Genomic DNA, 18,899 nt, shown 5'->3' with positions numbered 1-18,899 from the left:
TCTTGGAGGAGGAGGAGGAGGAGAAGGAGGAGGAGGAGGAGGAGGAGGAGGTGGTGGTGGTGGTGGTGGTGATGGTGGTTGTAGTGGTTTAACCAAATCCTCATGAACCATCAAACCTGAACCTGGAGATTCACATAGCAATGGAACCTCTTGAGTCTCATAATGCATAGATCTTTGAACCAATACATCTATTCTCTTTTCTTCTTCTTCCTTTTCTTCATTATCTTCATAACTAGGATTGAATATTCTAGTTGGGAAACTAGTTTTGAAATGCCTTCCTTGTGTTTCCACCATATACAGAATATCAATCCCATTTTCTTCAGCAAGTAACCCTTTCATATTATTAACTTTCCTTATATCCTCTTGGTTAAATCCTGCTTCTCTTCGAAAACTCGCTGCAACTCTGTGTCTATGGTGGTAATGCCAAGAGCAAGCAAATTTTTTCAAGTAGAAGAAAATCACAGCAACAAGTAGCATAGCAATGGCTGCAGCAACCACAGCCATTGCAAATGCATGACCATGGGATGGCATTATGGGAATACTTTCAAGTGTTGTTTTTGGTGAGATCAATGGCAAGTTACATTCTTGGATTCTTATTCAAGTAAAGTTTGGAAAACTAGCTGGTTGAGACTTAAGAGAATGTAGAGAAAGTGAGAAAGAACAAAGGAATAAGGAATCAAAAATAGCATGGTTGAAGGGTCTTGTAGAACATCTTTTCATTTATAAATGTATGTAACTATAGCTGCTGGCAATTTCAATGTGGTAGTTGTCACTGGTAAGATATGTATTAATCTCTGTCTAGAGGATTTATGCCATATTGCCATGGCAGTTAGTAGGATCATAAATTGCTCTCTTAAAGGACCATTCGAAGGGACACACCAATGATATTATACATTTATGCTATAGTAGATAACCTATGGTGAGACAAATTTTTTGTTAGCGAATTAACTATTGCTCCCTTTTGTTTATGGTGTATAGATGGGTGCAGTGGTTCAACTGTCATAACATAAATTCTGTTGCCACTGTTAACTAGGCAAACAATTGATGACGTTGCCCTTGCATAAGGCATACGTATGAGATGTGTTACTTGTAGTCTTGTACTATGGCCTCAAATCAACACAAATTTTCTATCTATTAAATAAAATATAAAACTCATTCCATATGAATTTCACACCTCATCTAATAATAAATGAGAATCTGTTTACTCGATATATAGAATAGAACAACAACAATAAAAAAGTTTTATCCGACCATGTGTGGTTGGCTAGATATATAGAATAGAACGAATACACAAAATATTCTTCTAAAAAAATTATTGTTATTTGTGGGCCTAAACAATGTAAGATGCGTTTTTATTTTTTGTTTTTATTTCAGTGTTTTTTGTTTTTAAAATTTTGTAAAAAAAAAAAGGTAAAAACAATAAAATTTTATTTTCTGTTTTTTTCTCTTATTTTTTCTTTTTTTTTTTTATATAAAATTCTTAAACAAAAAACATTGAAAATAAAAATAAAAAGTAAAACGAAAACCAAACCTCTGAATTGTACTGACTTGAGGAGTAGTGAAATTCTTACTCCAGCTTATGCATTGAGTAAAGTGTCTTGGTACCTCATGCTTGAAGAGCTTAAGAGTGTTCTCTATTTATTGCATTGGTGGTTGGTTTGTGCTGCGACTTAAATATGAAAACGCATGCCCTGCTTAAGGTACTGTCATATTCTCTCTTGGTAGTTGCAATATCATAATGGCAAAGGATTTAATAATCAATGGAAAGATCGTCCAAGCTTCTGAATGGCTCATTTATTTAGGATCAAGGATCATGGAAACTTATTCAACTCGTGTTTATTTTGAATTCAATGATAATCATGGTGATGTCCACGCATGGGTAAGTTGGTAACGTCTAATTCCAGGGACCAAAAGAATTAATTTTCAAAACCAGAATAGAAAAAGGAGGTCTTCATGTGGTTGCAATAACAATGGTGGTAACAACATTAGTGATTGACTACTTATTACGCTTTTGGATGGTTGGATCCTAGTTCATACTCTCAACGATAGATAGAGGGTAGAACAAATACATAATCAACTATGTTGTCTATACACAAAAAATCAGTTACAAATTCAAACTGACTAGCATTTCAAAAGAGAATGAGTTAAAGAATCTAAAAGCAGAACTTTAAGCCAGGGGAGCTCTTATCAAAGTCTAATCCAAATACTCAACAGCTCTAATTCCGTTCTCCACTACCATCACTGATAAATATCAAAATGAATTCACTTTACAATCTCGTATTCAGCCTCAAATAAATAGCTAGGTATATCACAAGCCCACAAATTTTTGTTTTAACCAAGTTTGAAAGCATCTTACTCATGATCATCACTAATATTTACTATAACCAGATTGTATAATTAAAAAAAATGTTGCAAAATCAACTAAACCACAAGCAGTGGTTGAGTGACAATATTCAGAGATACTAGAGAACAATAACCAGTAACCCTCCAAAACTCTATCTGATTTGTTGATAATAATTGGTACTACCAGTAGTCTCCACATGAACAGGAGCCATCACAAAAGTGGTGGAAGCGATTGGTGTCTCTCACTATGATTTTCCTCTTCAACAAAATGACACATTTTATTGTGAGTGGCAATCACCACAAACCCTGATATTCTTCATGATACGTATGGTGGATCCACGTGAAGTATTTAGAAGTGCGAATGTGAGAGCCAACTTCTCATTGTCATATTGTATACTTACTTCCTTCTCTTATTGATCTACACACAGAAGCACATGACTAGTGTCTGGAACATAGCCAATTACCTTAATTTCATGATTTAGCTTCTCCCACATTTTAAGGACCTTCTCATTATGTGGATTTGCAAAGTCATTTGCAACAAATACATGGACAAAATTCTGAATCTCAACCATGCAGGCTCCTTCTTCAAGCCACCTTCCACCTACCCGCAGAGGCATATATACAGGCAAGCAATATTTGTGTCCCTGAATAAGAAGGTTCAAGCTCAAATATTCATTCAGCAGCATAGGCACCTATCTCCATGTTCTTATACATCCTAGAAACACCAAGCAAAGTTCCCCATATAGCTGCAGTGGGTTCGATTGGCATTTCTTCAATGAAACTTTTAGCTTGATAAAGAAGGCCAGCTCGACCGAAAAGATCAACAATTGTCACATAATGTGAGATTTTCGATTCAATATTGTACTTTTTCATTAATCCGAAATAATGTTTACCGTCATCCAAAAGCCCAGCTCGGCTACAAGCAGTAAGAACACTTGGGAATGTGATGTCATTGGGTTCAATCCCAATCCTCAACATTTTTTCGAACTGTTGCACAACTTCTTTTCCAAACCCATGCTGGGCATACCCTATAAGCATCGACCTGAAAGAAACCACATCAATCTTGAGCAATTGATTCAAAACCTTTCTTGCATCCTGAATGCTGTCTGACTTTGCATACATGTGAAGAAGAGTGTTGCCCACGTAACCAGCTAATTTTTTGCCCCATTTTATTGTAGGTGCATGAAGCCATTTACCTTGCTCCAAAGATCCTATACCCGAAAAAGCACATATAAGGGATGAATATGTAAATTCTGTTGGTTTATAACCTTCCCTCTGCATCCTAATAAACAGAGCCAAAGCGTCCTCTAATTCACCCTTCCTAGCATATCCAGTTATCAAAGCATTCCATGAAACCTCATTCTTATTTTCCAGCTTGTCAAATGCCAATCGTGCTTCGCTCAAGTATCCACATCTAGCTTACATGTCTACAATCGAACTGCCCATAAAAACATACGAGTGAGGAATTCATACTTCAGACAACATGCATGAATTTGCTGCCCGTCCTTCTAGCTGACTATAAATCCACAAGATTTCACCAAGCTGGATAACAAGAATTCATTTGGTTTGGACCCAAATTGCAGCATTTGAGGAAACAAAGCAAGTGCATGTTGGGCGCATTCATTCTGGGAATACCCGGTAATCATGGATGTCCAAGTAACCATGTCTTTGGACGGCATTTCGTCGAACACTCGACGAGCCTCTTCCAAACTGCCACACCTTGCATGAATGAAAAGAACAGAATTTCGAATAACAAGGTCATCCTTGAGCTTAGAATTAAGGATGTGTGAATGCACCAATCTTTCTTCTCTAAGCTTCCCCAACTGGGTGCATCTCTTTAGCATTACATTGTACATGGATTGGTTTGGCTCAAGCGAGCCGCTGTCAACAAGATCCAGGACATGGAGACCAGTTTCGGAATTCCGGCTCAGAAGAAGAAGAAGGTCCCTGTCATCAATGACACACAAGTCGTCCAATATGTCACAATTTGAATCGGAGAAAGTAGCTGCTGCTGATGAAGATTGCCAGAGGGTTTGAATGGTATCCAAACGTCACTCTATGAGTTTTAACTGCAATCACGGAGCAAAGTGGAAGACCTAATAAGCTTAGAGTATTATATTGATTAATTATACATGTGCGCATACAATAACATATCCAGCAACTAACTAAATAACTAACTAACCAACATAACAGTTATTCTATTGTTACGGCGACACTGGGCCGAAAAGAGAGAGAAAAAGAATGCATAGGAAAAGGAGAAGAGTTAAATTGTTGAGCTTACAGGGGCATAGGAGCAGTGATTTTTGAAGTGACGAATTGAAGAGGAAAGCATAGAAGGATTGTTACATTGGATCATCACCTCGTACTGTTGTTTGGGTTCCACAAAAAATGAATTGAATTCAACCCTACTGTTGTTTGGGACTCAAATTGGCAGAGATGGGTTTAGAAAAAGTGCGTCGGACACGGATTGGCTGTGAGCCCGCAGCAACCCCGTTGAGCAGGTGGTTGGAACCTCCCTCATTCGCGGCATCAAGATACTGCTCACTCAGCCTGGGGAGTTGACGGTGACTCATGCGTATACAGAAAGAAATTGCTGTGCTGATCTTCTTCTTCCCAAGGGCCTAACCTCTCTTTGGCCCCCCTCAGTCTATTAAAAGAAATGGAAAAAGCACACTTTTTTTTTTCCCTAATATTTGTTATTTTTTTTAAAAATATTCCTAATATTTAATTTCATTTCATTTTGTTCATAATCTTCTCAATTTATTCAACATCTTAATGCTTTTTATTTGTTTTAAAAGTATTCTTAGACGTTTTTAACTTTATTCCTTACATTTTAGATTAGATTAAAGTTTAAAAATAATTATGATTCAAATTAAAAATATTAAAAACAAAATTAAATAAAATTAAATGCTAGAAGTATTTTAAAAAACATTTTTAATATTTGTTCATATCCGGATTCAAAAGACAAAGTTATGGTCTAGATATGTTAACCCAATTTCACAAAATATCCAAGAAAGACCCAATAAATTTATACGGGTTAATCTACTCGATTTGTTTAAGAAACAGATTCTCTAAACCATCTCCGACCCAACTTGCATGGCAAAAAGGGCCTATCATATTGTAACAGATATTCATACAATTTTTCACAACAAATGTGGGATAACTTTTCTAATAACGAGAGAGTAACTATCCACCACTACAAGTGATAGGACTTTAGAGTGATGGCCAAGTTGTCATCGTATCTCTATAAATACCTCATCTAATCCAGGTATTTCTTCAATTTTAATTTAGTGAAACCTGCCCAAAACTCTAACTAACTTAAGCACCAAAGTCTTTTGTAGATACCATCCACCACCATCCACCCAAGGACATCAGACAACTTTTCTCTTTATTAAACAAGTCAAACATTCTCTCAAAGGAGTTTAGACCTCACATCCAAGCCTATATCCTATTGGTTTCAGGTAATCCCTCGTGTAAGAACCCAAATTTTGGTAAACTGATTTTTCTGGCTATTTTATAACTTATTCTACAAAATCTTGAACCACAGCTCAACAAGATATAGTGAGGCAGGCCCAATGGTAAAAAATAACTAAAATTAATTAGAAAAAGGTAATTAATGAGTCAAACTTGATTTTATGAGGGTAATTAATTTTTTCAAATCAAATTTGACTAATAAAAAGTAAATAATTGTGTACCACGGGTTTATTTTTCTCAACAGAGGCTTTTGAGCTGGGAATTCACTTTTATTGATGGTTTTGCGTGCGACGAAAAAAGTTAGTAATCGAAAAACTTGGAATCAGTGGTTAAAATAATATCTACTTTGGTAATTATGTCCCAAGATTGATCTTAGCCATTCATTCATGATTTGTTCTTTTAAGAATAAATTTCAGCCATTAGTTATTTTACTGCATGGTAAAAGTTGTTCCGAAGCGAACTTCTGACTAGTATTCCGCAAATAACTCTTAGAGGTCCCGAATCTTCTTACTTGTTTTCCAAGTAACACGCCCCTCTCTCTTAATCTCAGGGCTGAGATTATCTTAGCCTCTCACCCCTCTCTACTATATTTTTAATCTTGAGTAATTAACTGCAATTAACTGCGAATAAACACGTCTTTTGCAAGGCTGATTATTCTTCCTTAAAACACGCCCCTTCTCTCCCAATCTCAGTCCATTCTCCTATGAATTTTTTTAAGCCCATTTTACCACAATTAATTCAGCCAAGAGTAAGATTTTATTTAAGGAATCCTTGATCACATTCATGAAACACTTCATGCATTTTTTTTCACAAAATGGCCGAATCTTAGAGAGAGAAAGAGAGTAAATTTTTGTACTTCTTCTCTATGTTCCAGCCTTTATTCCATTTGTTTAGCCATTTTTCTTCAAGTTTTTTTCAAGAATCTAAGCCATACAAATACAGTTCTTTGTCTATTTTCACTAATTCTTGTGTTTTTACCGAAATTTCAACAAGGTAAGCTCTTATTCCTTCTTTATTCTTTTCTGTTTTTCTAACAATAACCATGATAAATTCTTGCTCTCTTCTAGGTCTAGAAAATTTTTCTTAAAGCCCATGTAGAGCATGTCTATGAAGTTAGAAAAATTCAAGCTCAAAGTGGCTAAATTTCATCACTTTTTGTGATACTTTTTAACCAAAAAAATAACTACACCACCACCAGCTGTGTCTCTACTTTTGTGTGAGTATTTTGGTGTTTGAGAGGTCTAAGAACTGAATTAAACAAGAGGTAAAGATTAGGATTAGATGTTTGTGCTTGTTTCGGTGTTCATATAATCCACTTTGTGGTGATTTTACGCTCAATTTTGTAATCTGAAATTTTAGTGGTGCTTTTTTGTTTTTGGCTTGTTATTTGAGTGGTATATGAGGCTAATTTACCTTTGAAAATTATATGAAACAACTAAAAATATTTAGAGCACTTGAGATTTAAGTTTTAAGCTTTAAAAGTCACTAAAAGTAGATAGAAATACAAAATTGTACTTCGAAAAATTCTAATCCCCTAGAAACCTTAAAAGTGACGTGTTAAAGAGTTAAAAAGAAGTTAGAAAAATAGTTTTAATCTTATAAAATAAGTGTGTAAAATTAAAAAAGAATGTTATGGTCATTTTTGGATAAAAAGGGCTAAAAATATAATTTAAGCAAGATATAATTAAAATTCTGAATTTAATGATGTAATTATATAAATTATTTGGGTCAAAATTATAATTAAAATAAAATTAAAAAATTTTAGTAAAAGTTAGGAGTAAAAGTGTAACATATGGTAACTAAACAAATAAATAAAATAATAAAGGGTAAAATAGTGTTTTAGGTAGCTAGGAATAAAATTGGTATTAATTAAAAATTATTAGAGATAATTTGGCCATAAAAAATATTAGGGTATTAATTCGGTAAAGTTTTAATGTCAAATGAAATTAAACAGAAAACCTAGAACACTTAGAGGTAAAATGATAATTTGGGCATAAAGAAAATATAAAATGGTCAATTAACTTAATGAAGGATAAAAAGGTCTCTTAGAAAAGATATGAGAGTAAAATGATAATATAATAACATTGTGGTGAAAGCTTTACTAAAAGCCTAAAGAAAATAGTAAAAAAAAAAATGTAAAAAGGAAAAAAATTAGAAACATATAAAAGGCTCAAGGGCAAAATAGTAAATGTGACAAAGACTGAGAGATTTAAAGAGAAGAGATCGGGTACAAGTTTTTTTACAAAAGAGAAGGGCAGAGAAGTCTCTAAGAAAAAATGTTTATTGAAAAAGTGTCACAGAAAAAAGAAAATTGTAAACCTCAAGGTGCTAAGAGATTATCTAGGGAGGAGGAGATTTTGTTCTGACGCAACTAGAACCATACGGATAGTTACTCACTGCGAGTATGTTATATTTTGGGCCATTCTTTTTTTAGTGTCACAACTGTACATGATTTATCATATGAGGGATCGATGCATTGACCAATGACCATACACAGTGAAGTAACCATAGCCCGACGTAGGGCTGAGTAATGTTAGATTGCGAGTAGTCAACCGATGCATGAGCTCATGACCTGCATAAGACCAGACATACATCATACCTGGTTGTTGTATTTCTTTGTTTGTGACTACTACTTGCATATATAACCGTTATTTTGCTATAAACTTGTGATTGTGCTTGCTTGGGTGTGAAGTGCTATTATAAATTTGCGAACACTTAGACTTAGGCTGCGAACCCCTTAGGTTTTATGTGTAGTACTCTGCTGGGAACTCTAGCTTCTCACCCCTTATTTTCCACGTCCGCAAATATGACCGACGTTATATTCTTTGAGTACCCGATATATGGCAACTATGTGGATCTCGCGATGGGAGGCGCTATGTTTTGGGCAGTCCTCGTAAACACACTTACTATCTTCCCAACCATCCTTTCTCTCACCCCCTACACAGCCAAGAGTTTGACCCCGATATGCCCTATGATATGCTGTTGTCAGAACTTCACCGTGGCAGAGGTCAATATCTTTTCCCATCTTATCCTCTGATCATGGCAGAGTCCATACCAAAATCTTCAATAATCGATGTGCCCGAGTACCCACCATGGTTCGACTCTGATTAGAACCAAGTAGTCCTCGATGTACCTATGCCCGCCACTCCACCACTATCCCCTGCAGCTGAGCCAGTCAATGACCCTTGGGCAGAGTTCGATGGGATAGGGATCCCTGAGAGCTCTGGATCCACACCTTCAGCATAGCATAGCTTACAAGTATGGATTGATAAGATGATGGTGGACTTGTACTCTAGTTCATTCGAGATAGGAGAGGAGGATTCCGTTAAAGATGCGAACAGTAGCAACATCACGGGCACATCAAAGTAATTATCTCTTTGTTTCCGCCCAGTGTTTCACCAGCTTCCAATTATCCATGATCATCAGTAGTAGAAATAGTAGTAGTAGTAGTATAGTCATAGTAGTGGTCCTTCTCCTCGCATTGTATAGTTTTTTAGAGGGCTAGCTCTTTTGTAAATATTTAATATAAATAAGTTAGAGTGAGTCCCAAACTAGGGTGGCTCTTGTAAGCCAAGGCCTATTAGTATAAATAATAAAGTCTGTAAATATTTATGAATAATCAGTAATGTATGAACCATGGTTATGTACTAAACTAAGCTTATAGGCGTTTGTGTATGATATGACTATATTTTGTTATGCCTTTTTATGTTTACATGCTTTGTAAAATTATTTGTTTCTCTTATAATTACCTTGACATATTCAAATAAATATGCGATCTCGACTAGCACTATAGGCTCATATGTATATATTTAACGTATGATCTAGAGTCCCTACAGTACGCCGAATAGTAGCACCTAGCTGCTAGCCTTGGTCATGACATGCTAGAAGTTGGATCATTACACCTCAAAACATTGGCACCATTGTCGAAAAACTAGAAGTTAACACGCACCATGGTGAATGTTCACCCAGAAGATGGACGTACTGCATCACATTTGGAATCTTATAGTAGAGGTCATCGGAACAATGATCGAGCACTCTCTATACCCCAAAACTCAGAAAGAGGGAAGGGTAGTAGAGGAAAGAGATAGAGAAGACCTAGGAGGACGAAAGGTAAGTTTTCAAATTCACATTCTTGAAGGATCGGGATATAGGAATGCAGCAGAGATTATGAGTTTGGTTCATGGTCACTAAGGCCATCTAGAAAAATTGGAGGCTGAGTGGGAATGACAACATGAGTCTGAACGACAATATTGAAGGGAACTACGAGGTCGTAGAGAGCTTGAAGAAAAACTAAAAAGGTTGGAGTCCAATTTCAAAAGCAAAAGGCCCCGGGCTGATTATTATTCAACATTTTAGAAAGTGAGGACCCATTCTCGGAGAAAATCATGCAAGCTGAAGTTCATAGGAGCTTCAAGGCCCCAGATATGGACCTCTATGATGGTACTTTGGACCCACGACATTACCTGAGTAATTTTAAAAGCCGCATGTACCTGGAGGATGCGTCTGATGTAACTTGGTGTAAGGAATTCCCTACTACGCTGACCAAGGCCACAATAAAGTGGTTCGACAGCCTCTCACCCAGGTTGGTCATCTACTTCGATGACTTGGCTAAAAGCTTTCTCACACATTTTTTAATTCAAAAAGATAAGACCAAACATCTTCGAGCCTAGTAGGTGTCAAACAAAAAGTCAGAGAGTCCCTTAGGGGCTACATGAAGAGGTTTAACAAAGTTTGTTTAGAAATTCAAAGTTTACATATTGGAGCAGCCATTATGGGGATCGTTAATTATCTCAAAGATGATCTTTTCTCGCAGTCAATATAAAAAAGGCACCCAACCTCTTTATACGATGTGCAAGAACAGGCTAAAAAATACATTATCATAGAAAAGACCGCTCAAATAAGAAAGCCTACTACTAGAAATGATAGTCCCTATCAGTTCTGAGACAAAAAGAAGGATCAGAAGAAGAAGGAAGGAGACAACTAGGATCGGCCGAGAAGATATCACTCCTACACTCCTTTGCACGTTTCCTTGGTAGAGCCGAAGCAACAAAAAGAGGAAATCGATTAGAGTACTGTGAATATCATTGAAACTATGATCATTCCACCAATGACTATTTTGATTTGAAAAATGTAATAGAAAAGTTAGCCAGAGAAGGAAGATTGGATAAATACCTCGCTGGAAGATCCGGTGAAACCAACAAGAGAAAAGACAAGAAGAAGATAGAGGAAAAACCAGAGGGTCTAACCAAAATCCTTGAAAGGCATGTCCACATCATTATTGGCGAATTTGCAGGAGGAGGAATAACCAAGTCCAACTACAAAAGGCACATGAAAGAAGTCTATCAAGTCATGAAAAATGAGGGGATACCCGATTTCCCATAATCACTTTTACAAAAGAGGATGCCAAAGGGGTTATCCTAGGTCATCACGATCTAGTGGTAATAATAATAATTCTAGCCAATGCTAGCCTCCACAAGATGTTAGTGGACCGAGGAAGTTTAGCAGATATCATATTCAAACCATCTTTTGATAAGCTCAATTTGGAAGAAAAAGACTTGAAGGAATATCCAAATACTCTTTTCAGGTTAGAAAAAACTCTTACCAACCTCTACGATACATTACTCTTTATACTACTTTTGGGAAAGGTTTGAAAACGCGTATTGTGAACGTCGACTACATTGTAGTAGATACTCCATCAGCTTATAATTCCTTGATAGGTTGGGTAACATTAAACTAACTTGCCATAGTGGTATCCACCCCTCTCTTATGCATGAAGTTCGCAACTCAAGAAGGAATAACTATCATAAAAGGGAATTAGAAGATGGGATGAAGATATTATAATGAAATCTTAAACTTGCAAGGTATCCCTACGGGTAAGGAAGTCCATTCAATAGAACTTGAGGGAGTCAGAGCAAGGGAAGATATGAGGCTTCAACCAGAAGGTAAAATAGAAGAGGTACATATATGCGATGAGGTCAGAAAAACACAAATTTGGGTGCCAACATGGAATAAAAGTTAAAAACAGATTTGGTGAATCTATTGAAACAAAATGCCAATCTCTTTGTGTGGAAAGCCTCTGATATGCCAGGCATACGTCCTGACCTCATGTGCCACAAGCTAGTCATTTTTTCGAGGCCACGACTTGTGCAGCAAGAAAGGAGAAACTTAGTCCCAAAAGAGCACAAGTTGTGGAAATGGAAAATAGAAGATGTATGTGGATTACACCGATCTAAATAAAAGCTTATTCCAAGGATCCTTACTCCTTACCCAGTATTAATACACTGGTAGATTCAGCCTCATGATACAAATTTTTCTCCTTCATGGATGTATATTTAGGATACAACAAAATCCCAATGTATGAGTTCGATCAAGAAAAAGACATCATTCATTACCCCAAGGGCAAATTATTATCTAGTGATGCCTTTCATGTTAAAGAATGCGGGAACCAGTGGCTGATAAACTGGGTGTTCTCACCTTACCTAGCAAAATTGATGAAGGTCTGTGTAGACGAAATGCTTATCAAAACACAAAGTGGGGATAGCTTATTGAATGACTTGTTTGAAGTGTTTAACACCATAAGGAAACATGGAATGAGACTCAACCCCACTAAATGTATTTTCACAGTAGAGACATGGAAATTCCTAGGATTTATGCTCACTCAAAGAAGAATTGAGGCCAAACCTGGCAAGTGTCAAGCTATCATAAACATGAAAAGTGTGACTTGTGTCAAAGAAATCCAGTAACTTAATGGAAGATTGACAGCCCTATCATGATTTTTAGCTGGCTCAGCCTTAATATTGCTTTCACTTTTTACAACGCTTAGAAAAAGACACAATTTTACCTGGATGTAAGAGCGTGAGCAAGCCTTTCAAGAATTTAAGAAATCTCTCTCACAACATCTTATCATTACTTGACCTGAGATCGTGAAGAACTCATTTTGTATTTGGCTATGGCTGACAAAGCAGTAGCAAGTGCACTTGTTCAACAAGATGAGACAAGACAAAAACCTTGTTTACTTTACAAGAAAGGCGTTACAAGGGGATGAACTAAATTATCAGAGGTTTGAAAAATTTGTTCATGCCTTAGTCTTGGCTTCCAGAAGGTTACGACCTTATTTTCAAGCTCATACCCTGTTTCCTCGGTTGAGTACATGAAATTATTGGCTGCCACTATTTTAAGAACTCCAACGCTTCTTCAGGTGTCTTTCTGTGCAATGAGCCTCCTACTAATGAGTCGATCACGGTTCTTAAGGCTTGAGAGACTCCATCATAGAAAGTTTGGATTTTCAGCCACTGTGGGAAGGCATGGTGTGAAAACTTTCTCAACATCTCCTTGTATCTTTTCCAGGCTTCTAGAGTGATTCACTATCCTTTTGGGAGAAGGAATTTATGTCATTCCTCAATCGAGCAAACTTCTGAGGTAAAAAGTATTTAGTTAAAAATTTGTTAACTAAATCTTCTCATTGCAATTCTCCCCAAAGGCTGAGCTTGGAGCCATTACTTGGCTCTATCTCTCAAAGAAAAAGGAAATAGTCGTAACTGAATGGGTTCAGGGCTAGCTCCATTATTCTTCGTTATGTCACATAGCTGCAAAAAACTAGCTATGTAGACATCTTGATCTTTTTGAGGGCTACCATTGGATTGGTCTTGCTGTACCAATTAGATGAGTGAGGACTTCAGTTCAAAGTTGTTTGGTTGAACGGTAGGCCTCACTATGCTGCTTCTACAGCTATTAGTGGTAGGTGTGATATAGTCACCAAGAGTTCTTCCAACATTGTTGTTATCTTTTGCCATTCTTTCTTCTACTTCTCTTCTAGCCCTTGATTTATTCTTTATTTGTGCAAGTATCTTCTTTATTTCAGGATTAGAAAGTATGCAATCCTCACTGCCTTGCATGCAAAAACACAAAAGAAATAAAACGCATTGTATGGAAGAAAAAGCAAAAGAAAAGAAAAATAAAAAGCAACTAAAAACAAAGATCTAATTAGTGATTCAACCAAATGTGTGTTGTCAATCTCAATTAATCCCCGTCAACATCGCCAAAAACTTGATGTGTCTAAAACTTGATGGACCAAATTGGCAAGTGCACTAAATCGCTTCAAGTAATACCACAATGAGTGGATATCATTCCCACTAGGATTAAAGAATTGAGTAAGCAACATACGTTTGAGATCATCAAACCTTTGTAGTGGATGAGATCTTGAAATAGTAACAGTAACATACGTGTGAATGGATGCTTATGAATGATTAGAGAAATAAATAATAAATGGAGATGTTAAGATTTTAGAGATGTTTAACTTTTAGAAAAAGAAATGTTCATGTTTATTTACTTTGATTCATTCAAGATAATTTAACGACAAATCATATATAATCAAACCGCAATCCATTGGCAATTTAATTTCTCTTTATCTTATTTAATTGCCAATTCCTTGGTCAACTAATTAAGAAAAAGAGGTTAAGCACAATTTTGAATTAAAGTTGCACAACCTTTCAAAAGCTATCCCTAGTTAGTTTGAAAAATTATGAGAATGAGTTTCAAGCTAATCCTGATAATAAATTTTCCAAGATAATAAAGGAATCTAAGACAGAGTTAGAAAAATTTTTAATACTTCTAATCACTAAGAATAAGAATGAAACTCAATTCTTGAAAAAGTATCAATGCATTAATCAACATAAAAGAAACAATCAATCAGCAATCCATAAAATCAAACAAAGCTCCTAACCCTAACACAAAAGAATTAGTGACTCATGGCAAATAGAAAGATAAACTAAAACTAATGACTGCAAGATGCTGGATGGTCTTCAATGAACCATCGCTCGCTTATTTATAATCTAGATCCTAACCTAAATTTTAAGCTGAAAATAAACTAATCTTATCTTCTAAATAAATTCAAATTCAAACTAAAACCAACTTTTATCTTTCTAGAAGAAGATAACAAAACTAATTGCTTTTAAATAATTAAATCATAAATCTTTGGAGTGTATCAGCCGAATAAAAAATGTCCAGGTAGAGATTTTGGACACTGGCGCTGGGCTTCAAACTTGGCGCTAGGTGCCAATCTTCTATCTCCTTTGCTGGCACTGGACTTTGATTGCTGGCACCAGCTCCAACTTCTATGGCAATTTGGGTGCTTGGTGTTGGCCTCTGACATTAAGTGCCAATGCATTTTGAACCTTGGGTGTCGAGAGCTGATGAGAAAAATTTAAAGCTCACGGATACCGGCAAGTGCACCGGATTGTTCAAGTAATATCACGGTGAGTGGATATCATTTTCACAAGGATTAACGGATTGAGGCAAGCAACGTCTAATTAAATGTCTATTTAGATTAAGTGCTTTAATGCTTGGAACCTTGAGTGCTTGAATGTTTAAGGGACAGTGAACTTGAATGTTGATTGAGAAAAGACAATAATGGCGAGAGTCAAGGACTTCAGAGATGTTTAAGTTCTAGAAAACTCAATCCTTGTTTATCTATTTTGAAGTACGCAAAGATCTTTTCATGACAAATCTTAATTAACTGATTTCCAATTTTATGGCTCCTCAGTTTCTTTTCAATTAACCAATCGCCAATTCCTTGGTCAACCATTAATTGAAGAGGTTAAGCACAAAACTGATTTAGTTTCTAATAAGATTCAAAAGTAGTCTTTAGGTCAAATTATATGTCACATATTCAAGCTAGTCCTGTCCGATTAATCTTATAAGAAAACACAATTTTTAAAATTTTTTCTAATCCAAATTATATGTCACGTGTTCAATGTAAGACCCTGGATTTTGAAAAGTTATTAATAAATTATTTATGATCTATTATATTTAATTAAGATTATATTTTTAGAGATTTTCGTATACAAGTAGAGTAATTCTTATTTATAATTTAGAGTTTTTATAATTGAAAAATAATAAATATTTTTATATGTCTTAATTTTAATATTTAGATTTTTAACTTTATTTTATAAATAAAAGAGAGTTAATTTACTTATCTCTAAGTTTTACTGGGAATAATTTAATAAATTGTAATTGGAAGGTATTTTAAAGATAGAGATTTTATATTTAATTTGGATTTTGATTATTATTTTATCTTTCTAATTATTTTATGAAATTACACTACTAACCCTAATTTTAATGAAAATACCTAAACTACCCCACACCACCCCCAAATCCTAATACCTAAACTCACCTCACCTCACTCACCCTCAGCACACATGAACAAACACACACACACACAAACAAACCCAGCACACACACACACACACATACAGAGAAACAAAAGGAAAAAGGAAGAAAGAAAGAAACAAAGAAAGGCGGAGGGAAGAGAGAAGAGGGAGATCCGGAAAGGGGAAAGAAGAAGGGCGGCGCCGGCGGGCGTCACTGCCGTCGCACTGCCGTGTTGCACCGAGGAGGGTGAGTGTGCGAAGAATAGAGAAGAGAGAGAGAGGACCGCGCTGCTGCTGCCGACAGAGCCGCGAAGAGAGGGAAGCATCGCCGTTCCGTGTGGCCGCGCCGTCGTCGCCGTCAAGGTCTTCTTCGTCGCCGTCCTTGGAGATCCACGAACAGAGAGTGCACGTGTGGGGGTGGAGGACGGCGCTGCTGTCACTGTTGTTAGAGCCGCCGTGAAGAAAAGGAAAGGGCGCTGCTTCACGCCTCGCCACCAGTCGTCGTCATTCAGAGTTGCCGTTGCATCGCCAGTAAAGAGGAGTTAGAGAAGAAAACCCGAGTTGGTGAACCAGGGGGGAGCCGCCGTCGTTCATGCCTCCCGCCGCCGCCAGTTGCGTCGCCATCGTGCCTTGCTTCAACACCGTCGACCTCGTCGCAGTCCACTGCTGCCAGAGCTCGTCAGAAGCTGCCGCCGTGGCTGCCGCCCTCCCAGCTGCTACAGTGGTGGTTGTCCATCGTGTATGGCCGCCGGAGAAGTCTCTGTGGCTGCCGGAACCACCACCGGACTGCCGCTACAGGGTTCAGTCACTTCTTCCTATTTGCGGTAAGCGTTTACGTTCCGGTAACCCCTTTAATCGCTGTTCTGTTATACGTTGAGGTGTTGTGGCATTCATTATTATGAGCATTAATCTTAGTTGTTATATATCGCGATTAGAGTTGATGTGGTTATTGCGAAAGTGGCTTAGAGCTGAGGTTGTAGCTGCCGATGATTTCGGGTTGAGAGAGAAGGTTCCTGTGACGCGTTTGGGTTATGGTTTCGGTGAGTCGAGGTAGGGGCATTTTTCAGAAAACTAAACTTATTTATCTGGAATTGTTATATATGGATACTGATGTGAGAAATGTATCTTTGGTGATTGTATAAATCTTGTATTGTTTGATTGTCTTGGATGGATGTGAATGCTTGTTTGACTGGATTATTGTTGGGTTTTGCGGAATGGACTGTTTTGAAGTATTTCTTTAAAGTTATTTCTTTAAAGTTTTGGAATCGAGTTTAATCCATTGGAAATTGATTTGAGTTTGAATTGGTTTTCTGGAAATATGAGAATGGTACGCACTTTTGGATCCTGCTTGATTTTGAACAGATTTTGGGTTTTGGACCGTTGAAAAGGATTGTGGAATGGTTTGGTTGGGACCCAAAAAGGGTGGCAAAGTCTAAGTTTTAGGGGAGGTGCTGCCGAAATTTCTATAAAAATCTTAGACTTTGTTTGGAAAGTTATTTAGAAAGGCTTGGATTTGAGAAATTGTATAATTTGATTTATTAAGAAAATAGTTATGTTTTCGAGTTTAATTTATTTAAGAAAACTATATGTTTTGGGTTCGATTTATTTAGAAAAGAAATTACTTTACCATTTTGAATCACTGAAGAAAAGTACTATGTTTTAATATTGATTTTAAATATAAAAAAGGCTTATGCTTTTAGTTAGACTTAAGGATTTCGTTCAGAGGAGCTTTTAGTGATTTTAAAGGAAATTGGGGTTTTAATTGAATAATTGCATTTGTGACATTTTGGAAGAAGTCAGAGAATTGGTTTTAAGAAGGAACCTAAAAGTGATTTTGATTTAAATGGATTGGCTCTATTTCAAGTGAATTGGTTTTGGATTGGGTTGGGACTTGTGACTTTATATGATTCGATTTTATAATAAATTCTGTTTCTATTTACTTAAACCAAGAATCTATGATTTTAAGAGTTTCAATGAATTTTTAAGAAATTGAGATAGGTTGTCCTTCTCTAAAGTCTTGAGATTCTGCTGAGAAAATTCTATTACCAAATTCAGTTTTAGAATTACTGATTTTTGGATCTTTCAAAAGAGATTTTAATTTGGCCTAGTTTGTTGAATCGTTTTGAAGTTTTAGAAGGATGTTGTGGAAATGTGGCTTGTTTTGAGAGAGAAAATTTCTTTTGAGAAAGATGGCATATAAGCTAGAAGTGATTTGAGAAATGTGAATTTTGAAGTTAAGATTGGGATGAATTGAATTTGATTTCAAAGAAAAGTGATTTGAGAAAAGTGATTTATGGCTTAAATGATGATTTTATGAGTTTTATGATGTTGGATGGTGAAAGTGCTATTATGTTATGAGTCGGAATGGCTGTATATCATAATGAATTATGGCTGATTGTGGAATATGTTATGAGCTGGAATGGTTGTATATGATAATGAATTATGGCTGATTGTGAAGTATGTTATGAGCCGGATGGCTGAGTATGAGTATGGATGATTATTGAGTTGATAAAGTAATTGTTGCACTTCCAATTATCTGAAATACGAGTTTTCCTAGGTAAAAGCAGTGGCTAGCCACCACGTGCTCCAGGTTGAGACTCGATACTCTACTGACCCTATGTCGTAAGTGTGGCCAGACATTGTGAAAGTTCTGGATGAGCTCGCCCCCGTGGATAAACACTAGTGTGGGTGTTGTGTGATTATGATTAGGATTGTAAATAACTTGAGTTGGGGATGCACGACAGAGGGACAGTCCAATGGTTAGCTACCAGGACTTGTCGGGTTAGCTATATAAAGAATTAAAAAGTTTTGGAAGGAATTGAAAAAAATTAAAAAAGAATTGGAAAGATTATTAATTTTTTGAAAATATAAATTGAAATATGAACATTTAAAATATGTTTGACGCAAAAAATTATGAATTAAAACATGAAAAAT

At 36.3% G+C, this 18,899-nt stretch overlaps 1 pseudogene; it reads right to left on the bottom strand.

Annotated features, from left to right (window-relative positions):
- LOC107632958 lies at positions 2,194 to 4,983 on the bottom strand (annotated as a pseudogene).

The sequence above is a fragment of the Arachis ipaensis genome, chromosome B01 (genome assembly GCF_000816755.2).
Source record: "Arachis ipaensis cultivar K30076 chromosome B01, Araip1.1, whole genome shotgun sequence".
Lineage (NCBI taxonomy): Eukaryota > Viridiplantae > Streptophyta > Magnoliopsida > Fabales > Fabaceae > Arachis > Arachis ipaensis.
The sequence above is the reverse complement of the archived record's forward strand: the minus strand, read 5'-3'. Positions and strand labels throughout refer to the sequence as shown.